Consider the following 12,613-nt stretch of genomic DNA (forward strand, 5'->3'; position numbering starts at 1 on the left):
TGTGTGGTGACGAGCAAGGTGAGGTAGTTTCTCTAGTTTCCTGGCTGTAGTACAGTACACTTTTTAACCTTCCCACTATATCAAGGTTTATGCATGAAAATAGCGCAAATTTACTCCCACTCTACAAAAATCTACGTATTACTAAAACTAGGTATTCACAAACTGTTGTCCAACTCGTATGCTAACCTTTGACTAAAAAGAACCTACCTGGATTGGAACTGTCCCGGGAGACCGTCGCCCTGACTTAACCAACTGAGGGTGCGGCTTTGAACATTTTTTCGGAAGAGGCGTGGTGTAGTGTGGCGCCATTCCATGGACTGTCGTTTTGTTTACGGTTCGCAATGACGAAGCCATGTTTCATCGCCTGTGACAATGATCGACAACAAATTGTCTCAATCAGCCTCGTAACGCTCAAGTCACCCCACACAGATGGTCCTTCGTTGCTCTTGACGGTCTTCCGTTAGGTGGCGAGGAACACAGCGGCCACAGAGCTTTGAGTACCTCAACTGGTGGACGAATGAGCCAGCAGTACCAGCAGAGACGTCCAGCTGTGCAGCGCGGTGCGTGGTTGTGATCCGTCGATCATGTCGAGTGAAAGTGTCCGCACGGTACAACATTGCAGGAACCACTTGTCTACGCTGCCGGAAGGCGCACTGGAAATCAGACAGGATTGCCTGCCCTTGTCATGCTGATGACCGATGCCTCGACCAAAGACTAAGAGTGCTTTTGCTCACTACCAACTTTCTGTAGACATTCAGCAACCATCTTCGAATACCTGCGGTGCTCTGGTTTCCTACCACAAGGAACTCAATGGTGGATCGCTGTTTGGAATACATCTCCGTTGCAGACGCTAGTTTGACGGCAACGTATAGCAGCTGATGATGACATTTGGAGCTCATGGGCACTCAACGTCGACGTCATCAATACCCTTACAGTTATTGAAACAAACGAATATCGCCAAAACCTTGAAAATTCTTCCGCACTCATGCACTCGAATCGAGCACACAACTACACTTACATGCTCTAAAACAAAGGTGCAAGAGCAATAGCGACTACACATAAGATTAAGACAAAAACAAAATGACAAAGGAGTTAAAAGAAAGGTACACGCATATACGACTGGCTAACCACGTACAAAAATATGGGTCAGGCTGTCAGCCTGTTAACACACTAAAACCATCGCCCTATAATCTTGGAAAAAATGTTGAACAATTCACAAAAATTTAAAACTAGAACCACATTCGTTTGAAAGTTACTTAAAATGGGGAGCAGATCCACCTTCGTATTCACCGCGGCCCGCTGGTCGTAAAATAAAACACAGTCTAATAAAATGTAGCGCACAGTTATCTGTGTGCCCCTAGCACCACTCACTGGAGGGTTCTCTCAGCAGACTAAGGAGCCATGCGTCATGGTGCTGTGGCCTGTGCAAAAGCGAGTGAAAAGGACCTCGCCCCGTCGACGTAACTGGAAGGAGGTACCCTACGGACGAATTGTGGGCTTTACTACAAAGAGCTTGTTGTCGGACACTTCCAGCCACACTCGTCTTCCAACCGTCGCATGATTTTGTACCTCAAGAGCGAGATGATAGCATGTGGGGTGATGGCACACTGAAAGAACTGAGGATCACGACACCTTGAGTACTAGATCAGCTCTTTTGTTCTTCGCAATGCGACCTTGTATCTAGCAGAAGGGCACATCCTTACCCAGTCTTTGTAGTTGGAGGAGGGCATTCTGGATTTTCTGGATTATCTGTTGGGCACAAACGTTGGAGAGAGTGAAGGGCGCTCCAAGAATTGAACAGATAAGAAATTTAGGGCCTGAAGAACGTCTCATTTGCCCCAGTGCCCCCAAGATTGCATGCAATTCTGAGACGAAGACAGTAAATTCTTGAGGCAGTTGGACCTAGAGGACACGATCGGGGAAAACGACAGAGCAACCGACGGAGCCTGCATGCTTAGATCCATCCGTAAAGACAGGTGGTCAGTTGTTGTGCTCACATAAAATGTTAGAAAACGTCTCATCAGAAACAGAAGCAGGAACACAATCTCTCCAATACTGCACTAAATCTTCAATTACGCTCGGCTTCTGCAGTATACAGGGCGACAGACGGTTTGAGGTTGTACTTGCTCCACACTGAATGACTCCAGCACACACTCCACGCAGATCCCAAACGGCATTGTGGCTCGTGAACGATTGGAGAGAAGACGTTCCTGAGGATGACGATAAAACAGTAAGGTATGCGGGTGAAGTCGGAAGGAACTGTGAGGAACTTACATCCCTGAGAAGCTGCCGCCAGATGGCAAGTGGTGGGTGCCTGGGCCCAGCATAGAGACTGGGTGTGGGCGTTGTCCTATAAAAAAATCCTCGCAAGCCAGCTGAGTTCCCTCACGGTGGACAGTGTCATGGTCTTCAAATAAGAAGGCCCCGTCGATCCCATACACCACCACGAACGCACGAAAGCCCTATAAAACTGAAGCCCTTTCCCGAGTACCTGTGGGTAAGGCACTTTAAGATATACACTGTACGGGGCGGCGGGTTAATTATTAAAATAAAAAGCTTTGCCGTCTTTTACAAGAGCCTAAAAACTATTTTTGCGGCCAAACAGAAAGCGATGGAAAACATTCTGACCATAGTTTCCCGTCTGCAAGTCTTCTTGTGCTCACTGAAAGAAATGCTTCTACTCTCTATTTACTCAGCGGAACCGGGAACTACGATTATAAATAAAAGTTTTCCATTCTACCTCATTCATACATTCAGAAAAAATGCACACACACACAAACATACCAATAGTCCTGAAAGTAATGATAATAATAATAATGACCCTATAATAAACAGCACTACGAGCAGTTCAAAGGCGACTTCTGCTGCAGGTTTAAATTAAATGGCCTTTCGGCCTGACTTCTGATCATTGAAGTTAATTGCCCAACACAGGTGTGGGGGATAATCTCACCACTTGCCACGTGGTTTTGTCAACATTACAGGCGGCACACAAACAGTTACTTCCAGAACGGCGTAGTGTCATCGCGAGTTTACTTCCTACGCCATCCGATGCAGCCCTTAAGCTTGATTTTATTGATGCTGACCGATTGATAGCTGAGTGCGAAGTGTGTGTGTCACTGCTTCTCAGGTCCTATTTATATTTGGGCGCAGCGGAGGCTGAATGGAAAATCTGCCATCCTCCGCTCTATGTCGAGGCAGCAGCACCTAAATGGCCACTTTCTCGGACACACATTATTTTATGACACTGTTGCGTATAGATTTATAATCTTTGTAATGTTTACATGAATGGCTTTAATTACAGAAAATTTTTTCGCTCAACTGCTTTTAAACTTTGCCGACAACAGGTTTCAGAACGGAACCTAAAGCAGATCATGACCTCTGAAGTTCTTCGTTAAGAGTCCTTTTACTGACTGTTATTTGTATCATAGTCTTGAAACTTGTAATATCTTTATTATTTAATAGATGCAATCAAATGCTGTAATCAGAACATTATGTCATTAATATAAATGATAATTCATCTATTGCAAATGAGGGCATTTTTGTTCCAAATTTAATTTTTAGTGAATTACTTCAAAACTATTAGAGGTGGCTTGATGGGGTCACATAGTTAATGTTTTTATACCACAAAGTTAAGCTTCATTCCAATTTTCATCTTCCCGAGTCTAATATTTAGCGTCTTCAGTTTTTCGTAAAAAAACAGATTTTGACCAAATATTGCTCCGATGAAGTTGAGACTGGTAACATTTAATAGCGACGTACATTCGCGCACTCTGAACAGTTTTTGGCTCTCTAGCTTATTTAGCTTATTTAGCAGCACTTGTCTTTTACATAAACAATGTATTTATTGAAACATATTCATCAAATGATCATGAGATTTAGCGATTTTAATATTGATATACTGAAACATTTGTTGACAAAGTTTGGAAAAGCTATTTTAATTTTTAATTCGATTCTTAGATTGCGGTGTAATACTTTGGACGCTACGCAGAGACACGTTATGATGACGTGGCACCAGTAGCAGTGACCTGGGGTAAGTCTCGGCACACGCGCTCGCCTCTGTATCTCTCAAATGATACAGCGCTTGTTTCGCCACATCACCCCTATTTATTTTTGCAAAAAAAAAATTATTTTTGAACAAAATTAAATATTTGAAACAGGTGATGTTACTATTGTGGCCCTCTTTTGAGAGAAATTGGTTCAAATGGTTCTGAGCACTATGGAACTTAACTGCTGAGGTCATCAGTCCCCTAGAACTTAGAACTACTTAAACCTAACTAACCTAAGGACATCACACACAGGCAGGATTCGAACCTGCGACCGTAGGAGTCGCGCGGTTCCAGACTGTAGCGCCTAGAACCGCTCGGCCACTCTGGCCGGCGAAAGAAATCGATTTTTGCAAAATTCCTTAATATTACACTCACAAAGTTAACAATATTCATTCATAGAAGAACATGACACGATGGATTTTTACGAATCACGTACATAAATAGCATAGAAACATGTATTGGTAATGTCGATTTTTACAAAATTATTTTTTATTTACATTTTTCAGACTTTACGTGAAAGAACAAACACACAAATTTTCACTTTTCAGTACTCACTTATTTAATCACAGTCGCAGGCACCAATACGAGCGTCCATAAAAAACACTTCCACTAAAACGTTTAAGGTAGACGGTCTGGAGTAGATTTATGGTGTGCTCTAATATAACGAAAGCGAAAGCAGACGATTCACAATGGGACGTGTCCTATTCACTTTCTTCTCTGCTACAGCTTGTAGGCTGCCTTTCATGAAGCCTCCATGTCCACGAGATAAAAGATAACGTAGCCTAAGCTTTCGTTCTCAACTTACATCTGAGGGAGGACAAATCACATTCTATATTCTTTTTCCCTTCAGTAATTTAAACAAACAATTGGGAAGTTAGCAGAAAGAATTAATTTTCTTAATTTATTATTTGTAAAATTTTTACTAACTTTTCCAAAATTATTATTGGCAATACGTTACTCCACAGAATCCTAACATTTTATTTTATTGAATCACAAACTTTCCAATTTTCTTTTCTTTTTTTAACAATTGCTGTTATATTCTGGAAGGCAACATAGGATTTTTAGCAACATTTTGGCCTAGTTTGCAGTTAAGTTTATCGTTTAAGATATTGCTTTAATTAGAAAACTGAGTAACCTCTGTAAGTTCCATTTTCATGTGGCTCCATTATCGTACGAATTAGTACGCTAAAGAAATCATTTATTTAACAGCCGTTACTTTGCTATGCCAAGCACATAATTAGAAAGCTGTTTTTATTTTTACATACCAATATTCTACAATCTGTATTTCTTAACTCATTCTTTTACCTGTATTTCGTTGTCTGTTTTTATCTGTTAATTGACCATCTGCCTTAAGCAAGAGTGCGCGTTTTTCAAACCCTTTTACGAGAGATGTGGATATACAAATTTTCCACCTATTCACCATATATGTCGGCCTACTGGCTTCATTACTCTTACTCCTCTCTATTTTCCCTTATCCATGTTTTTCGACGCTTCTTTCTTCCTTTTATCTTTGTCAGCCTACTGACCTCACTATTTATCAATAATTTTGATGTGATCCTCACACCACTTGTACACACCTCCATTTATTAATATCGAACCCTTTGGCTTGCCTGTAGTTGCACCATGTTATTACTTACCCTTGCCTTTAGACGACTTACTCCCGACTGAAAATGGAGAGTCTATCGTTCCAGTTCTTAGGAATTTCCAGCTTCAATAATTTCTCTTAATGCAAAGTGTTCCATATTTCGTATTTACTAACATCTTTAATGGAGTTTATTTATTGTTTATTTACTTTAACAATCATTTTTCTGTTATTGGTTCACAAAAGTTACTCACTGTTATTTTAACATTTAAAAATTACTATTGTAAACTATCTCTCGTATTCTCTTGTAAGTCGTCATTTGGGTATAGTCATTTTCGGGAACCTTTCTTATTCACGAGGAGCAAGTCACAAATTAGTAGCATATGTAGAACATGAAAACGTATACTCCTTGCTTACTACTATAGGGGAGAGGAAATGAATGAAACTTGGTGGGGAAATAAAGCTTCATCCTGCTTCAGTATCTTCCTGCAAGTATGCCTTACACCTCATTACTCTGGTAGGCAGTTTCCATGCTTCTTTATTATTGCCTCTATAATATCCTATGAAAGGTTATTTAATAACCCAAGAATCAGGTAATCGTAATACCAAATGGTTCTGATCAAAATCAATCCTTCCCTGATATTTTGTTAAGAAATCTGAGCAAATTATCATCTGAACACTTAAACCGAGGACGATTATATCACTTTTACCAATTAGTATTAAAGCTTGGTGCTGTACTGGTCTAGAAACTTTTCCAGTTGCACCTATTATTTTCAAACCACTTACTTTCGTTACAGCCAATTCACTCTTATTAGGAATAGAATCAAAAAATGCTTGGGATAAAGCATTTGCTTCAATGACACTGTCAATATGAAAACTCACTTTTACTCCTGAGATATAAGTTTTTATAATAGGTTGAATTATTGTAGTTTGAACAGGTTCGTCATAAAGGTCTTCTAACAAATCCTTTTCAATCTGTTTCCAGCTAAAGTAGTTTGGGGTCATCAATCTCTACATTGTCATCTGCCTTTTCCAACCGATCCACCAATGTTAAATCAAAGCACTTGACGACTTTCTGTGCCTTCATTTGCTGTACATTAGCTACACTACACTCTACCTATCAGCGACTACGTCCCTTCTCAGCTTTGCTATCTATAACACTGTCGCCGGCTTTTATAGTTTGTGGCAAGTCAATAAAGCTACTAGGTTCCTTGACCTCATTATTATTGCTAACCCTTTCAGCTATCAATTTCCCCGCTACAGTCGGAGGTTCGAATCTTGCCTCGGGCATGTGTGTGATGTCCTTAGGTTAGTTAGGTTTAAGTAGTTCTAAGTTCTAGGTGACTGATGACCTGAGAAGTTAAGTCTCATAGTGCTCAGAGCCATTTGAACCATTTACCAATTCCCCTTCTTCAAAACCCTGCAAAACTGCCTCTGCTTCCTCTACCGAAACCTTAGCCTTCAGATTGCCATCATTGTGGGACATGTAATCCTTTACAGGAGCCCTCTTATTTGCTGGGTGTCAGCACCTACCAATGGCCCATCCATTCCACTGGGAAGTGGAAAAGGAAACTTCGAAGTATCTATCTCGGTACCACGAGCATCTAGACAGAGCCCCACGTGCCTAGGTAAGCCTTATACGACTGAGGCGCGGCAGGTTCCCTAGAGGTTGCCCGCAAACAACTGTTGGACCTCAGTAGCCATGCATCTCATGAGTGCGCAACACACCTTGAGACAGAGGTCTTTTATGGTTTTTACAATCCTCGCGATCTGGGTGGTCAAGCCTGTGACACGAAACGGCAACGTTCAATTGCCACACCAGACAGTGGTAGCTGAAGCATGCCAAGAGCTTAAGGTGATAAGGGACTGGTAACGCTTACCAGTCCCTAGCTCAAGAAGTCACCATGCCTGTACCCAGAAAACGAATGCTGATCCCCTGTGGGCCTATGTATAGCACCTCCACATATCGGAGGTTCATGATACTATAAGGGCTCAAGAGGGAATATGTTTCGATGTACAGCGACAAATTCCGCATGTTTTTTCAACCGAAAGTGGCCGAGAAAATGAAACGAAAATGCGCTGCGTTGCTTACTGAACGCCCCTCGTACGCACTTATACACACACGTAAATCAGTTTTTATAATTTGTATGGATTTCTCCAAAAATTAAAATGAATAAACCTATTAAACTGAGGAATTATTATTAAATGGAGTTAATGAATTTCCCATCTACAACGCATTCGTGCCAGTCACGTAGAATAGCGAAACTTCTACATATGAACTTCACTTTAACAGCGTTAGGTTTTCAATCAAAGAAAATAACGCACAACAACGATGTTACTGAATAGTTCTACGCTAGTTCGTTAATGAAACACACATTCATTTCATTAATTTACACTACATTTGTGAACCGCAACATGAAAGTCTTCAAAGCAATTTCTTGTACAAACTACACGTTAGGAACTGCACAATTTGACATAATCAACAAAACACTACTGCTTGTCTGTTCATCTACATTATGGACACGAACCTCCTTCTCATTCTGCTGTGTAGTACTACGTCCTCTGAGACTAGTCGGCTGCAGTGGAGTCGACCGACTGACGAACAGCCGGAGTGCGCAAAATTCAAAAGATATGCAAGCAGTAGCTCATTACTGTATACTTCCAGAATGGTGACAGCGCGGTCTTCGGGGCCTTGCCCGGTTCACGAGGCTCCTCCCATCGGAGGTTCAAGTCCTCTCTCACGCATGAATGAGTGTGTTGTCCTTAGCGTAACTTAGTTTAAGTCAGATTAGGAAGTGTGTAAGCCTAGTTCTGTCGCATAGGAACTTACCACAAATTCCCACATTTTTCCACAATGATGGCCCACATCGATTACCATGGTTGATATCTTGCAAGTGTGCTTATTACTCCTTAGAATAGGAGGTCGATTTGGAGAAGTTTCTTGTAAAGCTGTATACCTGGTCGCAGTTAAAATTGTTGCACTTTATTCTCGGCCGCCTCCATTATTACGGAATCCCAATGTGATGACGCGTGGGCGAAGCCTCTGTTCTTTCCATACTGTACTTTGCCGGCCCCCAGTATTTAGGAACGACCATTCGAACCAAAAGAGTCTATTAAACATGGGCTCTAAAACGCATATCCTAAGAACTGTGAGCTCTTCATCATCTTCCATACTATGAAATGAATCGCGCACCCCGGCAACGTGAGAAATGGTATCTTTAGTTTATGTCATTTAAAAACGCGTGTGAAATTACCCAGCGTGCAAGAAAAGTATAACAGAATTGACTGCCAATAACACCTTAAATTTAAAGGAAATTTATAGCTCTTAAACATGTTTCAAAAATTTTATTTTTTAAGTCGAGTTTTCTCAAGCATTGCATTTTTAAACTGTGTCAGTGTTCTTGTCCTGGTGGGAAATTTATTCTACTACATGCTCTTTCTTTTCCACATTTTTGGGAGAGGTAGCATGGGCAAAAACAGAAAACAACCAACTATCTAGTACACATTATCTGTAAACCTCATACGTTAAGAAGTACGAACAATACTCATTGATCTTATGGTGTGCACTTTGGAGCCCATGTTTACTTGTCGTTTTTTCTTATTTTGCTACATACTACCATCCCTCAAAATATGGAAATCAGAGACCTTAACCGAATTGCATCGAAGATTACGAAATGGTCACATCTCTTATGTTATGCATTTAAGAACCGATATTTTATTGGACTTTTGCGTCGAATGATCGTTCCTGTCGTTGTCCTGAGTATTGACCATTGCTCCAGGGACAACCTGTATAAGTGGTTCACAGCGGTTTTTACTACTGATGTTAGTGGCGGAGGCACCTGCTGACAACTCGAGTGCTGTACCGCAAGTGACGAGTTTGATAACAGAGAAGATTTTATTCCGTCAAAATATTTTTGATTTGCAGTTTTTTGATTCTGAGAAGTAAGGTTAGAAGGATGTTTCCAAAGTGCAGATAATGTGTATTTTTTACTGGTCTCTCACACATTATTCTAACCTTAAAAATTTTCTAAGTTAGTGATACGCCCTGCTAAACCCGCAGCCCAGGACAAGTAGTAGGAATTGTGGAAGGACGCCAGAATGAGCGGCTGTCAGTTACACTCCAAACATATCACTTTAATCAGTTGTCCAAACATTGCAGCGCAACTTGTAAGCTTGAGTATCGACAGAAAACGTATTTAATTCTAAAACGGCTGAAGGCCCATGAATTAAATACAACTGCTATAAATATTTTTTTTAGACAAATGGTTCTGAAATAGTATTTAAGGCCACTCGATGTAGGACTTGACTAGTCAGATAGATTCAGTTTTTTAAAAGCGACTGAAGGCCGATAAATTTAAAACAACTGCAATAACCTTTCAACAAGCAGAAGGCCCAAACTTTATGACCAATAAGAAACTTTACTCCAAAGCGGCTGAAGGCCTCTGTTTAAAAAAATCTGCAACCAATTTTCCAAGGCAGAAGGCCCAAAGCTTTTAACCTTAAATGGTATTCAAGCCCAAGTGATGTAAGACTTGATAAGTAAGAATCGAAATTTTAAAGGGGCTGAAGTCCCATCATTTAAAAAAGAAAATATATAATTACAATAAATTTTCAACAGGCAGAAAGCCCACAGCTTTATCTCCCAAAAGTTAATACTTGATAAGTAGGATCCTTAAAACTTAAAGCGGCTGAAGGCCGATGCTTTAAAAAAGAAAAAGAAAAAAAAACAAAAACAATACACTGCAATACATTTTCAACAGGCAGAGAGCCCACACTTTATCTTCAGACAATATAAGACATACCCGATTTAGAAAACCTTACTTTTAAAACGGCTGAAGGCCTTTTATTTTAGAAATACAATTACAATCACACAAATTCCAACCATCGGCTATGAGCCATTAAAAATACACAGTTAAACGCCAACAGGAAAGGCAGTATTGGCAACGGTGCTCAGAAGTTTCCAGGGGGCTCAGTCTGCCCTTGAAACCTTTACGTTCGCTTAGGTGAGACAAGAAGTCGGCCAAATTATACTCGATCCGCCGGCAACACAATCAAGGGACAGTCAGGGAACCACCGACAAGACAACTTGCTAACCACCGACCAGTATACGAGAATTCCAAAGCCAAAACGCTAGAGACGTAGCCGCCCACAGCCAAAAATACATTAAGCGGTCACAAACTACACACCATGTGGGACAGCAACAACAGGTGAGGAAAGGACACTGCCTGAATTTACGTCAGCGACCAGGGCAGGTTAGTTAATTCCACCACACGGCGGCTAAATCTTCACCAATTCGAACTCTCGCTCTTGCTCCCAGGAATACTGCCAACAGTGAACCACCAACCAAGGGGCCAACGTAAACAGACGTGGCTTTGGTAATTAAATCACCACTCAACTTTCATGTCCTGGGTAGGTGAGCCACGAACCTCGTAGTACTCGGAACAGCCCCAACACGCTCCGTCACTGCATAGAGACCACCCGCGGGCGCTGCAGACTGCGCCGCGCGGAGACCTGCTTGCTGATCCGCTCGAACCGACCGACTGACTGCCAGTACGCCGACAACATTTAAAACAAGTTGTCAGTGGAAATGACACCACCTACACACACAGTTTGGCCATCACTTGCACGAAGTCTTGAACGACACTCAGCAGTGGCTGTGCAATCACGAAGACAAATCAGGAGTCGATAAAAACACACTGCCAACACAGAAGCGATCGGCGAGTCAGCTCACGTCGTCCAGTAGGACAACTGACCAACGGCCCGCGAAGACCGTCCCCAGCTCAAGTGATGCGTGGCGGCAACGCTCGGGCGAGCCATGGACATCCAGGGCTCACTGCTGCTCACTGAACAAGTGCGGCGTTCCAAATCCACTACTGGCAGGTTGGTTGGTTGGTTGTTTGGGGAAGGAGACCAGACAGCGTGGTCATTGGTCTCATCGAATTAGGGAAGGATGGGGAAGGAAGTCGGCCGTGCCCTTTCAGAGGAACCATCCCGGCATTTACCTGGAGTGATTTAGGGAAACCACGGAAAACCTAAATCAGGGTGGCCGGACGCGGGATTGAACCGTCGTCCTCCCGAATGCGAGTCCAGTGTCTAACCACTGCGCCACCTCGATCGGTCTACTACTGGCAGGTCCGAACTGCCCTCCTGTCACGTTCCAACTCACACCACGACAGACGACAACCGGGAAGTAATAGCAGTGCAGCAAAGATAACACGTGAGGGCTATATCGATAGGCGCTGCTGCTGCCGCTGACGGGCAGACAAAGCAGCAACTCAGTGACAAAAGAAATTCAAACTAACCTAACGAGGTGGCAACACATAAAAGACAGGATGTAAAGTAAGAGGTGGCACGAGCGCGAGCCAGACACGGCTCAGTTAGATCTGAAACTGGTTGGTGTCAAAAGGAGTATTTGAACTCACACTACAGTGAAATATGCTTGCTGGAAACGCTGCGCAGATCTTGCGCTTATTGAAATGAGGCCGGCCGGGGTGGCCGGACGGTTCTTGGCGCTTCAGTCTGGAACCACGCGACCGCTACGGTCGCAGTTTCGAATCCTGCCTCGGGCAGGGATGTGTGTGATGTCCTTAGGTTATTTAGGTTTAAGTAGTTCTAAGTTCAAGGGGACTGATGACCTCAGAAGAAAAGCCCCGTAGTGGTCAGAGCCATTTGAAGCTTTTTTTTTTTATTTTAATGTAACAGGAAGGAAGGAAGATAAATACATGGCTATGGAGACGATGACAAAAACGCAGCGGAAGCGACAGGCTGGCACGGCGAGTAGTCGCCCCACGGGGCTATGGAAACGTCGCGTCGGCAAAGCGCGCCAACCCCGACGGTCTGCCCGGAGTGTGCTGCTCACAGGCCAGGCTGCGAGGCGCCTGCTGCGAGCAGCACTGTGAACGACTCCGGCGCCATCTCGCTCCGGCGCCCTGTGGTTGGAGCTCCGCTCTCATTTTCTCGAAGAGTGGGTTTCAAGTACAAGTTC

General features: G+C 42.7%; 1 protein-coding gene across 1 annotated transcript in view; it reads left to right on the forward strand.

Moving 5' to 3' along the window:
* The window catches only part of LOC124805405 (zinc finger protein 74-like), a 517,252-nt gene that overhangs the window by 142,975 nt on the left and 361,664 nt on the right, over positions 1 to 12,613 (forward strand). The window contains exon 2 of the mRNA XM_047265966.1: positions 3,958 to 4,030. The gene's annotated coding sequence lies outside the window, so the exon portion shown is untranslated. The remainder of the gene's footprint in view (positions 1 to 3,957; positions 4,031 to 12,613) is intronic.

Source organism: Schistocerca piceifrons, chromosome 7 (genome assembly GCF_021461385.2).
Source record: "Schistocerca piceifrons isolate TAMUIC-IGC-003096 chromosome 7, iqSchPice1.1, whole genome shotgun sequence".
Taxonomy (NCBI): domain Eukaryota; kingdom Metazoa; phylum Arthropoda; class Insecta; order Orthoptera; family Acrididae; genus Schistocerca; species Schistocerca piceifrons.